Source organism: Bos grunniens, chromosome 21, assembly GCF_055505025.1.
Source record: "Bos grunniens cultivar Pamir isolate PY7600 chromosome 21, Bosgru_T2T1.0, whole genome shotgun sequence".
In the NCBI taxonomy this organism is placed as follows: Eukaryota; Metazoa; Chordata; class Mammalia; order Artiodactyla; family Bovidae; genus Bos; species Bos grunniens.
The window spans coordinates 35,087,408-35,111,706 of record NC_141185.1 but is presented as its reverse complement, the minus strand read 5'-3'; the positions used below and the strand labels follow the sequence as shown (position 1 = coordinate 35,111,706).

Here is a 24,299-nt window from a genome sequence, read left to right as displayed (position 1 = left end):
TTCCACTGTATAATCATAAGGGATTTGATTTAGGTCATACCTGAATGGTCTTGTGGTTTTCCCTACTTTCTTCAATTTAAGTCTGAATTTGGCAATAAGGAGTTCATGATTTGAGCCACAGTCAGCTCCCGGTCTTGTTTTTGCTGACTCTATAGAGCTTCTCCATCTTTGGCTGCAAAGAATATAATCAATCTGACTTCGGTGTAGACCATCTGGTGATATCCATGTGTAGAGTCTTCTCTTGTGTTGTTGGAAGAGGGTGTTTGCTATGACCAGTGCATTTTCTTGGCAAAACTCTATCAGTCTTTGCGCTGCTTCATTCCATATTCCATGGCCAAAATTGCCTGTTACTCCAGGTGTTTCTTGACTTCCTACTTTTGCATTCCAGTCCCCTATAATGAAAAGGACATCTTTTTTGGGTGTTAGTTCTAAAAGGTCTTGTAGGTCTTCACAGAACCGTTCAACTTCAGCTTCTTCAGCGTTACTGGTTGGGGCATAGACTTGGATTACCATGATATTGAATGGTTTGCCTTGGAAACGAACTGAGATCATTCTGTCATTTTTGAGATTGTATCCAAGTACTGCATTTTGGGCTCTTTTGTTGACCATGATGGCCGCTCCATTTCTTCTGAGGGATTCCTGCCCACAGTAGTAGATATAATGGTCATCTGAGTTAAATTCACCCATTCCAGTCCATTTCAGTTCGCTGATTCCTAGAATGTCGACATTCACTCTTGCCATCTCTTGTTTGACCACTTCCAATTTGCCTTGATTCATGGACCTGACATTCCAGGTTCCTATGCAATATTGCTCTTTACAGCATTGGGCCTTGCTTCTATCACCAGTCACATCCACAGCTGGGTATTCTTTTTGCTTTGGCTCCATCCCTTCATTCTTTCTGGAGTTATTTCTCCACTGATCTCCAGTAGCATATGGGGCACCTACTGACCTGGGGAGTTTCTCTTTCAGTATCCTATCATTTTGCCTTTTCATACTGTTCATGGGGTTTTCAAGGCAAGAATACTGAAGTGGTTTGCCATTCCCTTCTCCAGTGGACCACATTCTGTCAAATCTCTCCACCATGACCCGCCCATCTTGGGTTGCCCCACGGGCATGGCTTAAGTTTCATTGAGTTAGACAAGCCTGTGGTCCTAGTGTGATTAGATTGACTAGTTTTCTGTGAGTATGGTTTCAGTGTGTCTGCCCTCTGATGCCCTCTTGCAATACCTACCGTCTTACTTGGGTTTCTCTTACCTTGGGCGTGGGGTATCTCTTCACGGCTGCTCCAGCAAAGCGCAGCCATTGCTCCTTACCTTGGACGAGGGTTATCTCCTCACCGCCGCCCTTCCTGATCTTCAACGTGGGATAGCTCCTCTAGGCCCTCCTGCACCCGTGCAGCCACGGCTCCTTGGAGGTAGGGTTGGTCCTCCCCGCCGCCACCCTTGGCCTCGGGCTTAGGGGCATGGGGTAGCTCCTCCTGCCCGCTGCCCCTGGCCTTGGGCTTGGGGCATAGGGTATCTCCTCCCGGCCGCTACCCCTGACCTCGGACGCGGGGTAACTCCTCTTGGCCGTTCCTGCACCATCGCAGTCTGGTACTCTTGGCTGCTGCCCCTGACCTCAGATGTGGGGTAACTCCTCTTGGCCGCCGCCCTTCGGGCATGGGGTCCTCGCAGCTTCTGCCCCTGACCTCGGACGTGGGGTGGCTCCTCTCAGCTGCACTTGGCACGCCTATTGCGGCCGCCTGAATAGAAGAGAAATGAAAGGCAAAGGAGAAAAGGAAAGATATAAGCATCTGAATGTAGAGTTCCAAAGAATAGCAAGGAGAAATAAGAAAGCCTTCCTCAGTGATCAATGCAAAGAAATAGAGGAAAACAATAGAATGGGAAAGACTAGAGGTCTCTTCAAGAAAATTAGAGACAGTAAGGGAACATTTCATGCAAAGATGGGCTCGATAAAGGACAGAAATGGTATGGACCTAACAGAAGCAGAAGATATTAAGAAGAGGTGGCAAGAATACACAGAAGAATGATACAGAAAAGAGCTTCATGACGCAGATAATCATGATGGTGTGATCACTCACCTAGAGCCAGACATCCTGGAATGTGAAGTCAAGTGGGCCTTAGGAAGCATCACTATGAACAAAGCTAGTGGAGGTGATGGAATTCCAGTGGAGCTATTTCAAATCCTGAAAGATGTGCTGTGAAAGTGCTGCACTCAATATGCCAGCAAATTTGGAAAGCTCAGCAGTGGCTACAGGACTGGAAAAGGTCAATTTTCATTCTAATCCCAAAGAAAGGCAAAGCCAAAGAATCTTCAAACTACCGCACAATTGCCCTCATCTCACACACTAGTAAAGTAATGCTCAAAATTCACCAAGCCAGGCTTCAACAATATGTGAACTGTGAACTTCCAGCTGTTCGAGCTGGATTTAGATAAGGCAGAGGAACCAGAGATTAAATTGCCAACATCCACTGGATCATGGAAAAAGCAAGAGAGTTCCAGAAAAACATCTATTTCTGCTTTATTGACTATGCCAAAGCCTTTGACTATGTGGATTACAATAAACTATGGAAAATTCTGAAAGAGATGGGAATATCAGACCACCTGACCTGCCTCCTGAGAAGTCTGTATGCAGGTCAGGAAGCAACAGTTAGAACTGGACATGGAACAGACTGGATCCATATAGGGAAAGGAGTATGTCAAGGCTGTATATTGTCACCTTGCTTATTTAGCTTATGTGCAGTGTACATCATGAGAAACTCTGGGCTGGATGAAGCAGAAGCTGGAATTAAGATTGCTGGGAGAAATATCAATAACCTCAGTTATGCAGATGACACCACCTTTAATGGCAGAAAGCAAAGAAGAACTAAATTGCCTCTTGATGAAAGTGAAAGAGGAGAGTGAAAAAGTTGGCTCAAAGCTCAACATTCAGAAAACTAAGATCATGGCATCTGGTCCCATCACTTCATGGGAAATAGATGGGGAAACAGTGGAAATAGTGACAGACTATTTTCTTGGGCTCCAAAATCACTGACTGCAGCCATGAAATTAAAAGATGCTTGTGCCTTGGAAGAAAAGTTGTGACCAACCAAGACAGCATATTAAAAAGTAGAGACATTACTTTGCCAACAAAGTTCTGTTTAGTTAAAGCTATGGTTTTTCCAGTAGTCATGTATGAATGTGAGAGTTGGACTACAAAGAAAGCTGAGTGCCAAAAAAATGATGCTTTTGAACTGTGGTGTTGGAGAAAACTCTTGAGTCCCTTGGACAGCAAGGAGGTCCAACCAGTCCATCCTAAAGGAAATCAGTTCTGAATATTCATTGTAAGGACTGGTGTGAAGCTGAAACTCCAATACTTTGGCCACCTGATGCGAAGAATTGACTGATTGGAAAAGACCCTGATGCTGGGAAAGATTGAAGGTGGGAGGAAAAGGGTATGACAGAGGATGAGATGGTTGGATGGCATCACTGACTCAGTGGACATGAATTTGAGTAAGCTCTGCATGTTGGTGATGGACAGGGAGGCCTGGCATCCTGCAGTTATGGGGTCTCAAAAAGTTGGACACGACTGAGTGAACTGAAGTGAACTGAACATATTTTTTTTTGGCCTCAGGCTTTTCAGGAGAAGGCCTGTGTATAGTTCTGTGGAGACATCTCAAACAGCCACCCTGCAAGGACATGAACATCTCAGACGTGTTTGCAACATTCTGTCTGAGAGGCTATAATCGCTGTCCTCAAGTGAACTTTGGAGACTACTACATTATCCTCATAACTCAGAGCACATCCAGCTGCTTCTCTATGTAAGGAGGTCAATTTCTATTTCCATTCTGTATTATTTTGTCTCTTAAGCTGGACCCTCTTCACTACTCCATGGATGCTTTCTGATTCCTAATGTTGGTATCCACGAAGCACCTCATGCGGCAACACTTTGGCAATCACAAAACTGTAGGAATAGAATACAAAATAGCAAAATGCTAATGAATAAGTATATTTTCCTGTTTTTAGCTAAGGATAATATCTCCATATTGTTGCCAGCCAAAATTTTGGCCTTCTCTGCCCACCGAAGCTGAATGAAAAATATGGAGACAGAGTTGGAAGGAAATAGAAAGGTAGCTTTTATTCTCAGCTGGTGGAGAGGGGAACACAGAAGGCTCATGCCTCAGACTGTGCCCCCCTCGTCCATGAGGAGTCTAGGGGCTTATATAGAGCAAGGGTTTCTAGTCAGGAGTTGGTGATGAGCAACAGAAGTGATAGGATCTTGATTTCTTCCTCTTGCATTTTTTCGAAGACTAGACTGGCGTCAGTAACTCAGTAATTGAGTCCTGCAGTTTGGTGGCTCTGCTGGATTCTCTCTTATTCATAACTGTAGGGGAAGTGTCTAGTAAGGGTAAACACTAGATAGGGGATGTATTTAGCATGGAATCAAAGGAGAAAATGTGAACTGTAGCTCCTGCAGAGTTAGGGGGGCAGAAAAGCAAACTTAGTTACAGACATGCAGAGTTAGGAAGGAGTAAAGTAAAAAAAAAAAAAAAAAAAAAACTAGGAATGTTCAGGCCGCACAGTGTTCTGTTTATCTTCTTTGTTCTCAGGAAAGGAAACGAGAAAAGCTCATTCCTCTTTTTTCCTTTTCCCTGCAACAATATTAAGGTGCCTAAGGCAGGAGTATTTTTTGCTTTCAGCTTTTTTCTCTCCTCTTTGGTACTTGGCAGTGGGTATGTTTCTGGTCAAATCAGGTCTGACACTCAAAAGATGCAAACTTTTGGAGACGATGTAGCCAGAGGCACCTTATGCTGGGCGCTGAGGTAGTTGTTCCTTTCTTTTTTCCCAGAGGACTTATCGTTCAAGTCATTCGATGATGGTGACTCCCTTTTCACTTCAATTCCTTTAACAGTTTTAAAGCTGGGGATATAAAGGATGCAGACTGAATATCACATTTCCCTTAATTTTTAGGGTTTTGTAATCTAGAGAGAGTGATAATGCAGGTAACTGTAAGATAAGACTTCAATAAGGAAAGGTCCATTGATACTGTGACATAGCCCGTTTGGGAAATAAGGGGAGGAACCATCAGTGCCCCCTCTAGAAGCTCTGGGGGTGGAGAAGATGAAATCTGAGTCAGTCTTTCAAGTATGCATAAGACTTCTCGGTGTGTGGAATAGAGGAGGGAGAGGGAAACATATAGGCCAGATTCAATCAGATGATCAAAGTCAAGGGAGTGAGAATTGTGCAGTCTGCAATTGTATAGTTGAAGATAAGTTAGGATAGAAATCTAGGATTTTTAAAAGAATTGCATAAACAAAAGATACTAGATTGCCATGAGACAGTTTTCAGAGTTGTATTTTCTGATTTTTGAGAATCTGGGTATTAACTTTTTACAATGGCAACCCACTCCAGTATACTCTTGCCTGGAAAATTTCATGGACAGAGGAGCCTGGCAAGCTGCAGTCTGTGGGGTGGCAAAGAGAGCACACGACTGAACACAGACACACGCACGCAGTTCTTTCAGTAGTTCTTGAGTAACCAATTTTACATCCTAACACGTGTCTTTTGCTTCTATTATTTTTCTACATTTGCCCTTAATTTATGCTCAGCTGAGCACTATCAGCTCCCACTTTCCCTTTTGAAATACATTGTAAGTGACTTCCTGGCTTTCATTCTTGCCCTCTTGCCTATTTTCCATACAGTAGCTTCACAGATCACTTAAAAATGTACCAGATTGTCCTTCACCACCTGCAAGACCTCTCAGAGGCTTAGCTTTCTCATCTATAAAATAGGAGTAACAATACAAACACCATATAGAACCTGCAAAAAATCAAATAGTATGTTCAGGAGAGCTTTTTCAAAATCATAAAATAATATATAAATTAAATGCAAACCAGAGCCTTCTACTCTTTGGTTTGGAACCGTTCAGTGGATCCCCAGTACTCTACCTAAAAAATAGTTTAATGAACATCTTGAATTTAAGTAGAAAATAAGCCATTTGTGATATGTAAGGAAAAAGAGTCATGGAAGCTATGAAAAAAACTTTCTTTGGACAGAGGACAGAAGAGCAAGGCTTTCTGTCAAGGGTTCAGACATATAATATGTAATAATAGCTCACTGCTGTCAGGCACTGTGCCAGTGCACATGCACACACTTAATCTTTACAACTATTATGAGCTGCTGCTGCTGCTAAGTTGCTTTAGTTGTGTCCAACTCTGTGCGACCCCATAGATGGCAGCCCACCAGGTTCCCTCGTCCCTGGGATTCTCCAAGCAAGAACACTGGAGTGGGTTGCCATTTCCTTCTCCAATGCATGAAAGTGAAAAGTGAAAGTGAAGTCACTCAGTTGTGTCCTACTCTTAGCGACCTCATGGACTGCAGCCCACCAGGCTCCTCCATCCATGGGATTTTCCAGGCAAGAGTACTGGAGTGGGATACCATCACCTTCTCCGACTATTATGTGCAGAAGATAACAATTATCATCTCTGTATTATAGATGCGAGAACAAAGACACAGAGAATTTGTCTTTAAAAGCTCAACGCAACAAACCTCAATCATCATCTGATTTGATGGTCCTTAAATATGGGAGTGCAGATCAGTGGTGTCTGCAACACATTTTCCACCGGTCATTGTTGCTTCTTATTCTTTTCTACTAGATGCTCTTTTGTTTTTATTTAAATCTATTCACAGTGAGGATCAGTGGTTGGTAACCTTCTATGTCTAAACATGTCTTTATTTTGTCGATGTTTCTGAATGATGGTTTAATAGATTATGGAGTTCTAGACCGAGATATTTGCTTTTAGCACATTGAAATGTTACTCATTTGGATGCTAGCTTCTATGATTGCAGTTGAAAAAAACCGATTGCCATTCTAATTGGTTTCCCTGTTTTTCCTCTGTTTGATTTATTTAAATTTTTTATCAATGTATAAAATCTGTAGTTAACTGTGCAAGTCATAAAGACACAGCTTAGTTGCTCTTTATATAAATCTACACTCATTTAACAATCATCCAGATCAAAATTGAAAACCTTTCCTGCATCCAGAATGTTCCTGCATGCCACTTGTAAGTCAGTATTTACTCTTTTGCTCACAGGCACCTGGGACTCTCCCTTTATTCTTCCTGAGTTCAGTTTTGCATTTAGTTTTTGAAAACAAAATTGCCATTTCATCCAGTGTTTCTAGGTGTCTGTAGCTGGAAATTTTTTGTTTATCCTACTTTACACATGGCCTTAATTGGAAGTCATGGGAAAAGGTTATTCTGCAATCATACATAAAATAAAATTCAGACTGACTAAAACTGGTCTGCATCCCTCTGTAGGAACTGGCTCTGGTATACCTTTGAACATCGCCTGCCTCCCTCTCCAGTGGACTCCAGGCTGTTCCTCTGCTTGGAATTTTCTTTTTCTGTTGTTCTTTGTGTGGCTGGTTTATCCTTCCAATCACAGCTCCAATGTCAGCTCCTCAGACCCCTCCTCAGAGTGGCTTCTCTGCTATTTCTCATCACTCTCTATATATTATTTCAGAGCACTTACCACAGTCATTAGATGATCTTCATTTTAAAGTTGTTTTGTTTTGCATTTTTGTTGTTATTCCTGACGAGCCTCTCCAGCTCAGATGTCAGCTCTTTGAAGTCAGGAACCTTCGTTGTCTGATTTGTCACCATCGTATGCTTGAGGATTAGTGGAGTGGGTGTTTGACTAATGTTTATTAAGTAAATGAATGAAATAACTCCTGTAGCTTTGGAAATCTTTAACTCCAAAGAGCATGCATGTCACATACCCTTGGTCAGAAGAGCTCTTTAAAAGTCGTCCATCTTCAAACCATGAGCCAGACTCTCTGGTGCTTAAAGCACTGCTCACTGGGTGAGTGAGACACACTCTGAAATCTAGGCTAGTTCTTGCAAGTTAATAATAAATCAGTTATACACTAACAAAATGACATCTCAAAGACCTCAGAATGACAATACTTCTGTGGTGTTTCGTAGAGTCTAAGCCCCACTGATGGGTCTCAGTGACACTTCTCTCCTTGTTATCTCATCCCCAACCTGTCTTGTCCTAAATGAAGCTCCATTTCCTCTGATCTCTCTTTTCCTCATATAAGCAACCAGCCTTTCCATTCCATATAGTCAAAGCTATGTGAGAGTTGGACCATTAAGAAGGTTGAGTGCCAGAAGATTGATGCTTTCAAACTATGCTGCTGGAGAAGACTCTTGAGAGTCCCTTGAACAGAAAGGGGATCAAACTAGTCAATCCTAAAGGATATCAACCTTAAATATTCATTGGACGGACTGATGCTGAAGCTTCAAAACTTTGGCTACCTGGTGCGAAGAACTGACTTATTGAAAAAGACGCTGATGCTGGGAAAGATTAAAGGCAGGAGGAGAAGAGAATGACAGAGGATGAGATGGTTGGATGGCATCACTGACTCAATGGGCATGAGTTTGAATAAACTTTGAGAGAGAGTGAAGGACAGGGAAGCCTGGTGTGCTGCAGTCCATGGGGTCACAAAGAGTCAGTCCTGACTTAGTGACTGAACAACAACAACCATTTCATGATATCAAGTTTTTAAACTATTTGATTATATTCTTTGCAGCCAAAGATGGAGATATTCTATACAGTCAGCAAAAACAATACCAGGAGTTGAATGTGGCTCAGATCATGAATTCCTTATTGCCAAATTCAGATTGAAAGTAAAAAAAGTAGGGAAAACCACTAGACCATTCAGGTATGCCCTAAATTAAATCCCTTATGCTTATACAGTGGAAGTGAGAAACAGATTCAAGGGATTGGATCTGATAGAGTGCCTGAAGAACTATGGACAAAGGTTTGTGACATTGTACAGGAGGCAGGGAACAAGACCATCTTCCAAAAAAGAAATGCAAAAAGGCAAAACGGTTGTCTGAGGAGGCCTTACAAACAGCTGTGAAAAGAAGAGAAGCGAAGGGAAAGGAGAAAAGGAAAGATATACCCATTTGAATGCAGAGTTCCAAAAAATATCAAGGAGAAATAAGAAAGCCTTCTTCAGTGATCAATGCAAAGAAATAGAGAAAAGCAATAGAATGGGAAAGACTAGAGATCTCTTCAAGAAAATGAGAGATACCAAGGGAACATTTCAAGCAAAAATGGGCTTGATAAAGGACAGAAATGGTATGGACCTAACAGAAGCCAAAGATATTAAGAAGAGCTGGCAAGAAAACACAGAAAACCATACGAAAAAGATTATCACAGCCCAGATACAATGGTGTGATCACTCACTTAGAGCCAGACATCCTGGAATGCAAAGTCAAGTGGGCCTTAGGAAGCATCACTATGAACAAAGCTAGTGAGGTGATAGAATTCCAGTTGAGCTATTTCAAATCCTAAAAGATGATGCTGTGAAAGTGCTGCACCCAGTATATCAGCAAATTTGGAAAACTCAGTAGTGGCCACAGGACTGGAAAAGGTCAGTTTTCATTCCAATCCCAAAGAAAGGCAATGCCAAAGAATGATCAAACTACTGAACAATTGCAGTCATCTCACACACTAGCAAAGTAATGCTCAAAATTCTCCAAGCCAGGGTTCAACAGTACATGAGCCATGAACTTCCAGATGTTCAAGCTGGATTTAGAAAAGGCAGAGGAACCAGAGATCAAATTGCCAACATCTGTTGGGTCATTGAAAAAGCAAGAGAGTTCCAGAAAAACATCTATTTCTGCCTTATTGACTATGCCAAAGCCTTTGACTGTGTGGATCAAAACAAACTCTGGAAAATTCTTCAAGAGATGGGAATACCAGACCTGCCTTTTGAGAAATCTGTATGCAAGTCAGGAAGCAACAGTTAGAACCAGACATGGAACAAAAGACTGGTTCCAAATAGGAAAAGGAATACGTCAAGGCTGTATATTGTCACCCTGCTTATTTAACTTATATGCAGAGTACATCATGAGAAATGCTGGGCTGGATGAAGGACTGGAATCAAGATTGCTGGGAGAAATATCAATAACCTCAGATATGCAGATGACACCACCCTTATGCAGAAAGAGAAGAACTAAAAAGCCTCTTGATGAAAGTGAAAGAAGAGAGTGAAAAAGTTGGCTTAAAACTCAACATTCAGAAAACAAAGATCATGGCATCTGGTCCCATCACTTCATGGGAAATAGATGGGGAAACAGTGGAAACAGTGTCAGACTTTATTTTGGGGGGCTCCAAAATCACAACAGATGGTGACTGCAGCCATGAAATTAAAAGACGCTTACTCCTTGGAAAGAAAGTTATGACCAACCTAGATAGCATATTCAAAAGCAGAGACATTAGTTTGCCCACAAAGGTCCATCTAGTGAAAACTATGGTTTTTCCAGTAGTCATGTATGGATGTGAGAGTTGGACTATAAACAAAGCTGAGCACCAAAGAATTGATGCTTTTGAACTGTGGTGTTGGAGAAGACTCTTGAGAGTCCCTTGGACTGCAAGGAGATCCAACCAGTCCATCCTAAAGGAAATCAGTCCTGAATATTCATTGGAAGGACTAGTGTGAAGCTGTAACTCCAATACTTTGGCCACCTGATGCAAAGAACTGACTCATTTGAAAAGACCTTGATGTTGGGAAAGAGTGAAGGTGAGAGGAGAAGGGGACTTAGAGGATCAAATGGTTGGATGGCATCATTGACTCAATGGACACAAGTTTGAGTAAACTCTGGGAGTTGGTGATGGACAGGGAGGCCTGGTGTGGTACAGTCCATGGGGTCACAAAGAGTTGGACATGACTGAGTATTGAAATGAACTGAAACTATTTCTGCATTTCAGTTAGAGTCCCCCAAATTCCTTCTATAAATCAGAAGGGTTATTTTCCATTTGATAAGTAGCTGATTTATGAGAATAGGCTGTATAAATGTTCCAGACCCTTAGACAGCTCATTGTATGTTAAAGGTTATATTTTATTGCTTATGATTAAAAGCAAAATCACAAATTCCAACAACATGCTGAAGTGGCTACACTGAGTGTATATATTTTCACTGTTCAGTCTCACTGTGGCAAAGCCATTTGTGAAAGCAAAAATACTATGAAAAGCTCTTGATAAATGTCTCTCCAGTGAACAGATGAATATCAAATACTATATTTTCATCCAGGTGATTTTCTTTCTTTTTTCTTCCTCTTCTCTCATATCTCTCTAGTGGGATCAGTGATTAATTGGTCAATATTTTTAATATATATTGCAGTTTTCCCTGTGTTTATCCCTCAGTTCAGTTCAGTTGCTCAGTCATGTCCGACTCTCTGTGACCCCATGAACCACAGCACGCCAGGCCTCCCTGTCCATCACCATCTCCCGGAGTTCACTCAAACACATGTCCATCGATTCGGTGATGCCGTCCAGCCATCTCATCCTCTGTCATACCCTTCTCCTCCTGCCCCCAATCCCTCCCAGCATCAGAGTCTTTTTCAATGAGTCAACTCTTCACATGAGGTGGCCAAAGTACTGGAGTTTCAGCTTCAGCATCAGGTGTTCCAAAGAAATCCCAGGGCTGATCTCCTTTAGAATGGACTGGTTGGATCTCCTTGTAGTCCAAGGGACCCTCAAGAGTCTTCTCCAACACCACAGTTCAAAAGCATCAATTCTTTAGTTCTCAGCCTTCTTCACAGTCCAACTCTCACATCCATACATGACCACTGGAAAAAACATAGCCCTAGGATAGGTCTATTCTGAGTATGGAGAGGGCAGTAGAGTTACTTAGCAGATAGAGACAAACTTTAAGACAGTTATTCTTGTTATGCAGTCAGTAAGTTTTGTCTGATACTTTCACAGCCCCATGGACTGTAGCCTGCCAGGCTCCTCTGTCTATGGGATTTTCCAGTCAAGAATACCACAGTGAGTAGCCATTTCCTTCTCCAGGGGATCTTCCCGATCCATGGATTGAACCTCCTGCATTGCAGGCAGATTGTTTACTGCTGAGCCACCAGGGAAGCACCTTAAGACAGTGTATTAATACTGTCTTAATACAGATTAGGGGAAAGATACAGATTAATACAGATTAGGGGAAAGGTAGTGGTCATTTAACAAATACTTAGTAAGCACCTATTATTTATCAGTTGCTATTTTCAATATTGACAATAAATCCTCATTTTGCATTTCCAGTACAATTTTATATTCTACTGGAACTAAGCATTAAATAAAACACATCATAAACTAGATGGTATATTAGAAATATTATGAACTAAAATAAAGGAGGGGAGTAGTAGGATGTTCAAGGGTGGAGGCCTTTAAATGGGTCTGGGAAGAGGGATGGTATGGGGAGGGAGGTAGGAGGGGGGTTCAGGATGGGGAACACGTGTACACCCGTGGCGGATGCATGTTGATGTGTGGCAAAACCAATACAATATTGTAAAGTAAAAAATAATACTAAAAAAATAAAATGGGTCTGGGAAAACTACCCTGAGAAGACCATATTTAAAAAAAAAAGTATTGAAATATAGTTGATTTACAATGTTGTATTAGTTTTAGGTGTATAGCACAGTGATTCAGTTATACATACATATACATAATCTTTTTTAGATTCTTTTTCATTAGAGATTATTATAAGATATTAAATATAGTTCCCTGTGGTATGCAGTAGTACCTTATTTATCTATTGTGTATATAGTAGTGTGTATATATTAATACTAAATTCTTGATTTATCCCTTCCCCTGCCTTTGGTAATCAGTCTATTTCTGTTTGGTAAATCAGTTCATTTGTGTCACATTTTAGATTTCACATGTAAGCAACACCGCATGATTTTTGTCTTTCTGACGTACCTGAAGTTCGACAGGCTCTAGGTCCATCCATGTTGCTGCAAATGGCATTATTTTATTTTTTATGGATGAGTAGTAGTCCACTGTCTGTATATACCACATCTTCTTTATCCAGAAAAGATCGTATTTGAGCAAAGGCTTTGAAAGAATATGCAAGTGATGGTAGCTATCACAAGAGTTTATGATTTAAGGAAAAATGTAAGATTAAACATATTATTTGTATTAGATTCTAAACTCTAAATTCATTTCAAGATGAGCATGTATCATTTTAAATAAATATCCAGTCTTAAAATCGCCATCAGTATTCTAAAATCACCTGCTTAATAGCACATGGGTCTGCTCTGCTTGGCTCTCCCCATCCTGTTCTCACATCTAGTTGAGGTGAATGTCTGGCTGAGCAGACATTAATAAGCTTGAGATCTGTTTTGCCACTTGAATGCTTATCATCTAGGCAGTGTTAGGTGTATCACAGGTGAGTCACGGACTGGACGAGGTCAAAGGTGCTTGTCTTTCATAATACTTGCATTAGACAGTGTCTTATGCATACATATGCAAGAGCAGAAAGTCACTGCAGGTAGCTGGGAGGAAACCAAATATCCAGAGAATTTCCACTGGTAATCTTTTCTCATGGCAGAAAACCTGAAGGCTGAACACCTGTATCTCTTCCTTCTGTCTAAAGAGAATCCCCAGAGTTATACAACCTAAGAGACATGTTTGAGAAGTAAATACTTCGAACACATTTCCTTACAGAAGAAATTTTTTGTGCTTTTTGACTGGCTCAGGTGACTGTGACTTTAAAATTTTTACTGCATTCTGCTCTTCTCCTCTGTACAGAAAAAGCAGGCCTTCTTGATTGTGGGATTAGGGTACAGTTTTGTTGACTGCTACCCAAAGGTGCTCTGTCCTTCAGTACGTGGAATGTATTGTCAAGTTACAATTGGCCATCTCTTGGCCAACAAGCACATGAAAAGATGGTCAACATCACTAATTATTAGAGAAATGCAAATCAAAACTGCAATGAAGTATCACCTCACACCAATCAGAATTGGCCATCATCAAAAAATCTACAAAGAAATGCTGGAGAGAGTGTTTAGAAAAGGGAACCCTCATGCACTGTTGGTGGGAGTGTTAATTGATACAGTCACTATGGAGATTCCTTAAAAGAATTTAAAAAATAGAACTACCATATGACCCAGCAATCCCACTGCTGGGCATATACCCAGACAAAACTATAATTCAAAAAGATACATGCACTCCAGTGCTCACAGAAACACTATTTACAATTGCCAGGACATGGAAGCAACCTGAATGTCCATCAACAAATAATGGGTAAAGATGTGGTACATATATACAATGATATATTCCTCAGCCATAAAAAGGAATGGATTTGGGTCATTCTTAGACACATGGACGGACCTAGAGAGTGTCATACAGGCTGAAGTAAGTCAGAAAGAGAGAAACAATTATACTGATGCTTATGTGTGGAATCCAGAAAAATAATATAGATTATCCTATTTGCAAAGCAGAAAATAAGAGACACAGATATAGAAAACAAATGTGTAGATACCAAGGGGGAAAGTAGGGGTGGGGTGGGAGGAATTGGGAGATTGGGATTGATACATTTACTGTACTGATTCTATGCATAAGATAGATAACTAATGAGAACATAAGATATAATGCAGTGAACTCTACCTAATGCACCATGGTGACCTGAGTTTGGAAGGAAGTCCAGAATGGAGGGGATACATGTACATGTATATGTATGTATACATACATATATATGTATCATATATACATATATATGATTCATTTTTCTGTACAGTAGAAACTAACAAGAATTGGAAAGCAACTATACTCCAATACAAAGTAACTTAAAAAATGGCCCTCTCTGAAGACAGGACTAAGGAAGAAAGTTAGCATTCTAAGGAGTTAGCTTTAGTGTTTTTTATTCCTGCTACATATGTGTGATTAATGAATGAAAACATGCTCCAAATTAGTCATAAGATCCAGTGAGTCTCAATTGAGGTAGCTTGAAGTTAAGTTTCTTTCCATAAAATGTTAGGAAAGAGTGTTTTGTGATGTCTAATTAGAAACCCTTTGCCAGATGAATATATGACTTCTATGTCATTAATTGTGACTGAAATTATAGTAAGCTATCAAAAAGGATGGAGGAGAAATCAACATTTGTTGAACACCTTTTTGTACTGAGTGTTTCACACATATGGTCATTTATTTAAATTTTCTAAAAGCCTCACAAGGAAAGCATTATTCCCAGTTGAATGTTGAGGAGTTTAAGAAATTTGCTCAAGGTTGCTCACCAAGAAAGTAGTGGAGCCTGAACTGACTCCAGGTCTGCCTGACTCAAACCTCTTTCCACCACATTATTCCCTCTCTGTGTGAATGGTGATTCCTGACTTTTGCATTCATACCATTAGTTACTTGTTTCACATATTTTGTTGTCTCTTTAGCAGACAGTAAATATTAAGTGCAATCGATTAAAACAATATAGTATAAAAAAACATTATTAACTTGCTGTATTAGTTATCTATTGGTTTGTAAAAGTGATCCCCAAACTTAATTACCCCAAAATGTAGGACATGAAGACAATAAATATTTATCTCACACAGCTTCTATATAGAGTTGGGAATCTGAAAGTGACTTAGCTGGGTGATTCGGCTCAGGATGTCTCAGGAAGCTGGCAGTCAAGCTGTTGACTGGGGCTGCAGTCGTCTGAGGGCTTGTCTGGGGTGGGATGATGTCTCCATGATGGTTGTTAACCATCCCCAGTTCCCCACCCCCTTTTTTTTTTCTTTTAATCCATTCATCTGTTGATGGACACTTAGGTTGCCACCATATCTTGGTTGTTGTAAGTATTTATTTCTTTAGCTGTGCTGGGTCTTAGTTGCTGCATGCAGGATCTTTGATCTTTAGTTATGGCATGTGAAATCTAGTTCCCTGACCAAGGATCGAACCTGAGCCCCCTGCATTTGGAACATTGAGTCTGAGCCCCTGGGCCACCAGGGAAGTCCTCCCAGTTCCTTTTCTTAAAAGCTTCTCTCTAGGGTTTCTGATGAGATGGCAACTGACTTCTTCCAGACTGTGTGTGGGATACAAGAAAGAGAGTGAGCAAGCAGGAAGCTGTGATAACTTTTACAATCTAATGTTGGACGTGATGTGCCATCACTTCTATCTTCTGTTGGTTGATGTAGGAGGGGACTGTACAACCAGGTGAATACCAGGAGGCTGTCTGGGAGCCATCCTGGAGGCTGGCTTTCATACTTTCCACAACTTTAGGGTTTGTTTTTTGACTGAGAATTGGAAAAAGTCTTCCATGAATTGATTTGTTGATGGTGTTTACCCACTTTTTTAATGATAATATTTAAAGGTTGTATAGTTCGGCCATTCTTTCTTTAGCTTTCTATCAGACACATGTGCTGGGAAGAAATGTGATCATTACTTTTGTATAGCTATTCGGAGCTGTGTACTTATTCTCTTTATAGAAAGAGGAACAGAATTCTCAATCCTGTATCTTAAATTTAACCTGACTGCCAGTCTCAAACCTTGGCATTGTTCAGCAATGGTCTCAATAATAGCTAAAAGAATCCAATAATAGTTGATAAAATCCAGAGCCATCTTTTTAAAGTATCTTTTGTACTATTCTCTGAATATCATAATTTTTCTTTTATTTCCAAAACTGAGAAGGGAAGAGTTCATATTCCTCTCCTGTGCAAATATTTCTACTGTATGCATTTGGTTTTATGTAAATTATCAGTGAACAAACACTTGAATTTACAGTCTCTGAATTAGAGCTCTGTTTTCCCCGGGCACCCAGGGCCCAAAGGGCCATCTGTTTCATTTTGGCAGATGCTGTAGCTTATCCCTTCCCACCTGTTCAGGTTTGTACATTTCAGTTCTTTCCTTCTCAGGGTGACCCTGAAGGTGACTGTTAGCTCTCTAAGACTAAAGAACTTAATCAGGGAGTTCTGTTTTCAGCTTTTGAAAAAGTTCCCTGGTCTCTCATTCAAAGTAACCTCCTGAAGCCACATGACCAACTTTTTAGCCTATTATTATTTCTCAAAGTCCAATAGAGTTTTTGGATGGAAATACTTTTTTGAAATGCCTATTTCTGGACCCTTTGCAGATAACCTGAATCAGAAACTGGAATTTGGGCCCAAACAGTTTTTAAATTGTTTACTTTAAATGGCATATTTATTAAACAGTAATTCTCATAACATAAAATTCACCCGTTTAAAGCACACAGTTCGGTGGTTTTCAGTATGTTCACAGCGGTGGGCAACCACCACCAGTAAGTAATTCAGAACCTTTAGATCACTCCCAAAGGAAACTCTGAACCCTTTAGTGGTCATTCTCCATACCTGCCTCTGTCCAGATCCTGGAAACCACTGATCCACTTTCTGTTTCTACGGCTTTGTCTATTCTGGGATAATTCATATAAATGGAATAATATGTGGCCTATTGTGACTGGCTTCTTTTACTTTCAAGGTTTATCCATGTTGTAGCATAAATCAGCACTTTATTTCTTTTTAGTGCCCTTTAATAATCCATTGTATGGCTACACTGTGCTCTACCCATTTGTCAGTTGGGGGACATTTGATTTGTGTCCTCTCTTGGCTGCTGTGGATAATGCTGCTATGAACCTTCATGTATAAGTTTTGCATAGATATATGTTCTATCCTGATTTGTGTCCACCATATTCATATGTTGAGGTCCTAACCCTCAGAACAGTACTTCAGAATGTGACTGTATTTGTAGATCAGGCCTTTAAAAAGGTGATTAAGTTTAAATGAGGCCTTTAGGTTGGGCCCTAATCCAATCTAAGCAGTGTCCTTATAAGAAAAGGAGTTAGAACATGCAGGAGGGGTGTGTGTGCACGGAGGGACAGCCATGTGAAGGGGCAGCAAGAGGGCAGTCACCTGCAGGCTGATGACAGAGGGCTCAGGACAGTCCAGCCCTGCTGGCACCTTGGTCTTGAACTTCCAGAACTGTAAGTTAAGTTTCTGTTCTTTATGCCACCCAGTCTGAGCTTTTTGTTATGGCCCACACAGACATGTAGCTAAGAATGGACCTGCTTGGTCACATGGTACGTCTGTATTTAACATTTTGCGAAACTGCCATACCATTTTCCAATGTGGCTGCATCATTTTACAATCCAGTTTCTCTGCGTGCTTGTCAACACTTGTCCATTGTTTTGATTTTAGCCATCCTGGTGAGGATGAAGTATCTCACTTAGGCTTTGATTTGCATTTGCCTAATGCTTCTTGATGCTGAGCACTTTTTCTTGCACCCTTGAGCCTTAAAAACAATATTTGTAAGTAATGTCCATTCATACTAAAGTTTGAGAAGGGCTGTAGACATATTATAACTCAAAGCTGTTACTTAGCTTAAACCCTTGTTCTGGAACCTGTTATCCACATTAAACTTTGAAAGTGAAGTGAAGGCGCTCAGTCATGTCCGACTCTGTGTGATCTTAGGGACTGTAGCCTACCAGGCTTCTCAGTCTATCTTATTTTCCAGGCAAGAGTACTTGAGTGGGTTGCCATTTCCTTCTCCAGGGTATCTTCCCAACCCTCATTACAGGCAGACGCTTTACCGTCTGAGCCACCAGGGAAGCCCACATTAAACTCTAGCCTCTGCCAAAATATAAGAAAATAGCTTATGATTAGGTCAACAGTCTTTACAAGTATATATGACTTCAGAAACTCCCACTGGCTAATGATTTCCTTGCCTGTGAGCCTGACACATTCAACCACTGAAAGTGGCAAAGATGGCTTTGTCTTGGGAGCTAGTAGGTGAAAAGAGAAACCTTTCATCTCCTGGATGTGCCCCTCAGAATCACTAGATTTGGCCTGTTGCTCTGCTGCCCCCTCCTGGATTAGCTGAGGGATAGCTCCACCTCTGGGGAGAAGGTGAGCAGCCTCTGGTTTTTACTTAACTCTCTTATCTCAGGTCCTTCTTTATGACCTCACTCGCCCTCTGAATTTGCCTTCCTTTGGATCCATTCCTGAGAAATGTGGCAGTTTTCAGACTCACAGTTGCCAAGTATAACTGAGTGTTGACCTCATCTGGCCCTGAATCTGTCAGACAGTTGATGGAAAGTTCAGCAATTTCTGAGGACATGTTGGGAGTGAGGTTTTGTCTGTGGTTCTATAATAAAATTAGAAGTGGGCAAGAACATGCTGTTAAACACCCCATAAGGAAAGGGGCTGAGATCTGTCACATCACTTCTTAACCATTGCTGGACGCGTTAGTGCTTATCTGCATACTGGAGATTTGAAATGCTGAGAAAACAGATCATTGTACTTCTCTCCCTGAGCTTCTGGTCAGGAGCCTGCCAGTGTTAGTGGCTGCAGTCTTAACCCCTGAGGGCGCATCATGATTGGTTGTTTGAAATTTCAAGATGTAGTTTTAGAGAGACTTAGCAAACATTGGCGATTTCTACACACTTGTGTTATTTTTCGTTCCTGCTTCTGGCGATAGATGAGGGTAGTTAGTAAAAGGAGAATGTGAAATCTTTGCAATCTTGGCTCAGCCAAGTTGGTGAAGCTTTGCAAAAGCATGGGAGGGAGGCCAGTCTGGCAGCTTTTAGCAGAACATCCCCCTTTTAGGATACAGACTTTGGTGATTACTTACAATTTCACTGTAAAGGAGTTCCTGGTGTCACCTGAAAATAGTTGAGTTTTACTTCTAGTTTGCAGCAATGAAAATAAAATAGAAAGTAGAGATCTGGTACATGGTGGAGTGGTTAAATTGCCATTTCCCACCCTCCTTTTCTCTTTGTGGGGGATTCTGTAGTCTCCCACCATTCTTTCTCTAAAGAAGCTGCAGGGGTCAATTCTGCCTTCTCTCCACATCCTAGCATCCAGGATAAGCTAGGTGGTAAGACTCCATCACTACCCACCCTCCCCAGAAGCTGGCCCACAATATTTGGATCTGATAGATTTGAGTTGCTTAAAGGAACTTCAAGAGGGAGATGTCCAGCAGGCAGCTGGACATGTGGACAACACATATTTTGCAAAGTTGGACAATAAAAACAATCTACCTCCAATTCTATTTTAGTAGAAAACTATTTGTAAACATTATGTTGTAAAATAGGATATGGAAGGAAACTTATTGCTAATTTGCACATAATGTCCTAGGAACATCTAAAGAAAGTGGTAATATCAATCCAAATTATGGAATTAGTATAATGGCTTGGTTGTATGGCAAAACTCTGTTAACATTTCATTGGTCACTACTGATGATATCTTATTAGATTTATGTTTAACAGTGATTAAGTGCTGTGATGTGCTGGCAGCAGAATGGAATAAGGGCTCAGAAATTGTTTCCCCCCAGTGATCTTAGAATCTTGCCCTATGCACATGAATTTTCTTCTTTATTTCTTTAGTATAAACTGTGAAGAGTTTGCATTATTATTGCTCATAAATTCTTCCCAGATGAGATTAGTTTTATAGATGTAGGATCAATAATACTTGAATACATTTGTAGCTGTGTACTGCCCGATACTGCTCATTAATGAGTTTAAAAGAATCAGTGCGTTTTGCTAGAAGCAAAGGTAATGAGCCATTGATTATTCCTGCACAGCACAATTTACAGCCTATTTTATTTTTAATGCAACGTTAAATTAATTTGTAAAAGATCAGAAGCATTGTTTTATTTCCAAGCTGTGATTAAACAGTTATTGAACTTTTCATAGAGCGCATTAATCAATTCTCATCTCTTCTGATCTCCCAGAGTGCTTTGGAAATAAAGACAAATAGCTGTGATCACCTGCACTGCTTGTGAGGTAGCCGACCCAGAGGAGAAAACACCCTTATGGGACTCAGCTCTGTGAGATGGCTATGTCAGGAAGTGTCCTCATCCATGGACACGTTTCTCAAGATCAGATTGTGGATATATTCTGGATCATTGAGTAGGGATGGAAATTTTACTAGGTTGTTATTGGGAAGTACCTTGAAGAGAATAAAGATACATAGAATATAAGGTAATACATGATTTATCTGGTTTTGCTTTTGGATGGGCATGGCATTTAATGATACCTGGCCCTATACTTTTGAACAACTTTTTCGATAAATCTTAAGATGACTTTTAAAAAATATATATTAATTTATTTTGGCTGCTCTGGGTCATTGTTGCCATGCACAGGGTTTCTCTACTTACGGCCAGTAGGGGTTACGCTCTAGTTGCAGTGCATGGGTGTCTCGTTGTGATGGCTTCTCTCGTTGCGGAGCACAGACTCTAGGGCTGGTGGGCTTCAGTAGTTGTGGCACACAGGCTCCAGAGCTTGGGCTCAGTAGTTATGGCACATGGGCTTAGTTACCCTGTGGTGTGTGGCATCTTCCTCGGCCAGGGATCAAACTGGTGTCCCTTGCATTGCAAGGTAAATTCTTAACCATTGGACTGCCAGGAAAGCTCCTAAGATCACTTTTAAAAAATGAACAAATATTATCTTTACATACTTCTTCTTTACCAGTTCCTAGCACTCTATCCGGAGAAGGCAATGGCACCCGACTCCAGTACTCTTGCCTGGAAAATCCCATGGACGGAGGAACCTGGTAGGGTGCAGTCCATGGGGTCGCTAAGAGTTGGACAGGACTGAGCGACTTCACTTTCACTTTTCATTTTCATGCATTGGAGAAGGCAATGGCAGCCCACTCCAGTGTTCTTGCCTGGAGAATCCCAGGGACGGGGGAGCCTGGTGGGCTGCCGTCTATGGGGTCGCACAGAGTTGGACATGACTGAGGCGACTTAGCAGCAGCAGCACTCTATCATTGACCAAGGCTGACTGAATTGGATATGAATTGTCCATAAGGATTAACACCATTATGACCAAGTGCCCAGGCCATTATTATAATCTTCAGACTTGCTTCAGAAAAAAGGACTGATTGCTATACTTAGTATAGTATCCATAGTAGAGCACCTGGAAGGTCATTGGAAAATGAGATGGATGGAGTGGAGAAGAAGATGTTATGTCATGAGCTTTGATTAGGTGGTAGTGAACCCTGGTAAAGAAGATGAGACTATTCTGTCTGAAACTAGCAGGGTGTAGCGCTTCCTTAACTACAGTGAGACTGACAGATTTGCAGGGATCAAAACCACAAGCAGATTTTACCTATTAGGTGAAGGGCAAGTTCTGGAATGATTGGGGTAGGAAAAAACTACCCTGTAGGTGTTAGAAGGTCCAAACAGAACTTAGGACCCAAAGGGTAGTGCAAAGCAGACAAACAGTTGCATTAGGGGGCTCAGAAAAGTCCAGGGGGTCCAAACAGCTGGGAAAAGTCCAAGAATTGAGACTCAAAGGGTAAGTCACTCTCAGAAGTTCAGCAGGACAGTTAGGCATGGGTTGGAATCCCAAGCTCATGCTTTCTCCCCATCAGGACTTAGTAGCAGTCCTGTTTAGAGTTAGAGTGAATGTGGCAGTGACGTTCGCTGGGCATCAGATATTTTCTACACATGCCTCTGAAAGTCTGACTTGTTGAGTTAGATAACAGGGACATGGAAGGAACTAAGGACCTAGAAGTGGGCTCTGGATGATGAATGCCTTCAAATAATGCTGACAGGGAGCACTGATGTGAGTTTGCTGAGGCTGGTCCAGTAAGGAGGTGGATTGGCAGTTATCTGGAGATGTGGTTTGATAACTGATTGAAGGCTTGTGCATGCTAAGTCACTTCAGTTGTATTTGACTCTTTGAGACCCTATGGACTGTAGCCTCCCAGGCTCTTCTGTCCATGGGATTCTCAAGGCAAGAATACTGGAGTGGGTTGCCAGGCCTTCCTCCAGGGGATCTTCTGCAACCAGGGATCAAACCCATGTCTCTTACCCCTCCTGCACTGGCAGGTGATTTTTTTACCACTAGCGCCTTGGTTCCAAAATGGCTTCTGATTGACCTTTGTTGTCTTGATGGGTATTATCAGACCTGTTTTTTCTTTTCTTTTTTCCCTCCCTAAGGGGTTATTTACTGCTTAGATGATTGTCTATAAACTTACAGATATTTTGCTTGGATGAAAAGTCTTAATCATTTGATGTTGACAGGTTTAGGTTGATTAGAGCCAAAGGCATAGAGGGACTAGGACACAGAACAGAAATGCTCTTTTGTAGACTAGGATGAAGACGAGGAGAGGGGACTCAGATTGATACCTTCAGGTTGCAGGCCTGGGTTAAGAGCCATGACAGTGCCGACAGCTGGGGGATTGTAAAGGCTGTTCGCGCTTTGAGGGAGTGGGAAAAACTCAAATAAGGGAAAGAAGGGTTTTGAGAAAAGCCAAAACAACTGTCTCAAAACATTGCCTAAGACCAGTTCTGTGTAATAGTGATCCATCAGGTGAATGGATGACCCTCTGTTGATGTGCATGCAGGTGTGGGGTTATGGTAGATGGAAAATGCATAAATGATGAAATTAGACTGAAATCTACAAATGGCAAGGCATAATGAATGGTGAGATGACCTAAGGGGACATGAGGACTGTTTGGGGTGGGGGCATTGTGAGTCATACATTTGCAGAGTCTTAGAGAAAGCAAAGGCATAGACACAAAAGGAGAAATGAGGGAATTGTAACAGGATTCGTATGATAAAGGGAAGTAATGAGGTGTTCATAGCAGGTGTTTGGTTAAGTGTTACAGGCCTGCTCCACACGTGCCCCAGCTGTCCATTTTGCCCAGGAGTATACAGCAGAGCTGTCTTACGGGCAAGTTCATTTCTGCAACTATATATCCTTTCTGAAAATATAGTTCACTTCTTTTTAACATATGCCATTCATCTAAATATTTCTGTGGGCTGTAAAGGATTCATAAAATTCTTGATGCTGACATACTTCCAGCTATCATTTTGAATCAGATTATTGTTTGAATTACTGCAGAGCTTTGCATAGGAATTTGATTTATTTGTCTTCTACCTAAACTGAAATAAACTTGATATTAGACTTCTGCTTAAGTTAGTCGACTTAATTCTTCTTTAATTCAAGTTCATCTCTGCAGTGGAAAATGACAGGCATTATTGAGTTCTGTTACACATTTAATAAGGAATGTATACTTCTCATCCTTGCGGGAGCAATTTAATACACTGCAGAGCCTGTCAAAATTCAATTCAAGGTTGAATGACTAATGCATGAAAGTCATTTCTGAACCCTATCAGAGATAAAGCCAGTTATTTCTTTTTATCAAGTAGATGGGGCTGCTATTTGGATCTATGGTTGCAAAGGCTTGAAACTTCAGGGTTTGCAAAGTTAGAGATGTGAGTGGGTGGAAAACTTGGGCATTTGAGGGATGGAGTTTGCCTTCAGTGAGTCAACAGAGGGAGAGTTCGGTCATTTTGTCTTCTGTGCAGGTAAAATTTCCATAGCCTTTGAAGTCAGGAGCAAACAGTGCAAAACCAAGAGCAGGAGGGAAATACGGAGGTGTTTTGAAGGCTCTTATCCTTCCATCATTGCTTCTGTAATCCCTAGTTATATGTGTGCTTGACTATGGGTGTGTGTATGTGGGTATATACTGGGAGGGATTGGGGGCAGGAGGAGAAGGGGACGACAGAGGATGAGATGGCTGGA

The 24,299-nt window shown here is 41.2% G+C and overlaps 1 long non-coding RNA gene across 5 annotated transcripts in view; it reads left to right on the top strand.

Moving 5' to 3' along the window:
• LOC147349349 (uncharacterized) overlaps positions 1-24,299 on the top strand; it is a 368,020-nt gene that overhangs the window by 40,479 nt on the left and 303,242 nt on the right. The window contains exon 3 of one of the 5 annotated variants that reach the window (XR_015150425.1): positions 3,614-4,510. The exons of the other annotated variants lie outside the window; for them this stretch is intronic. This is a non-coding gene — a long non-coding RNA (uncharacterized LOC147349349). Of the gene's footprint in view, positions 1-3,613; positions 4,511-24,299 lie in introns of those variants that run through there. 5 annotated transcript variants of the gene reach the window in all.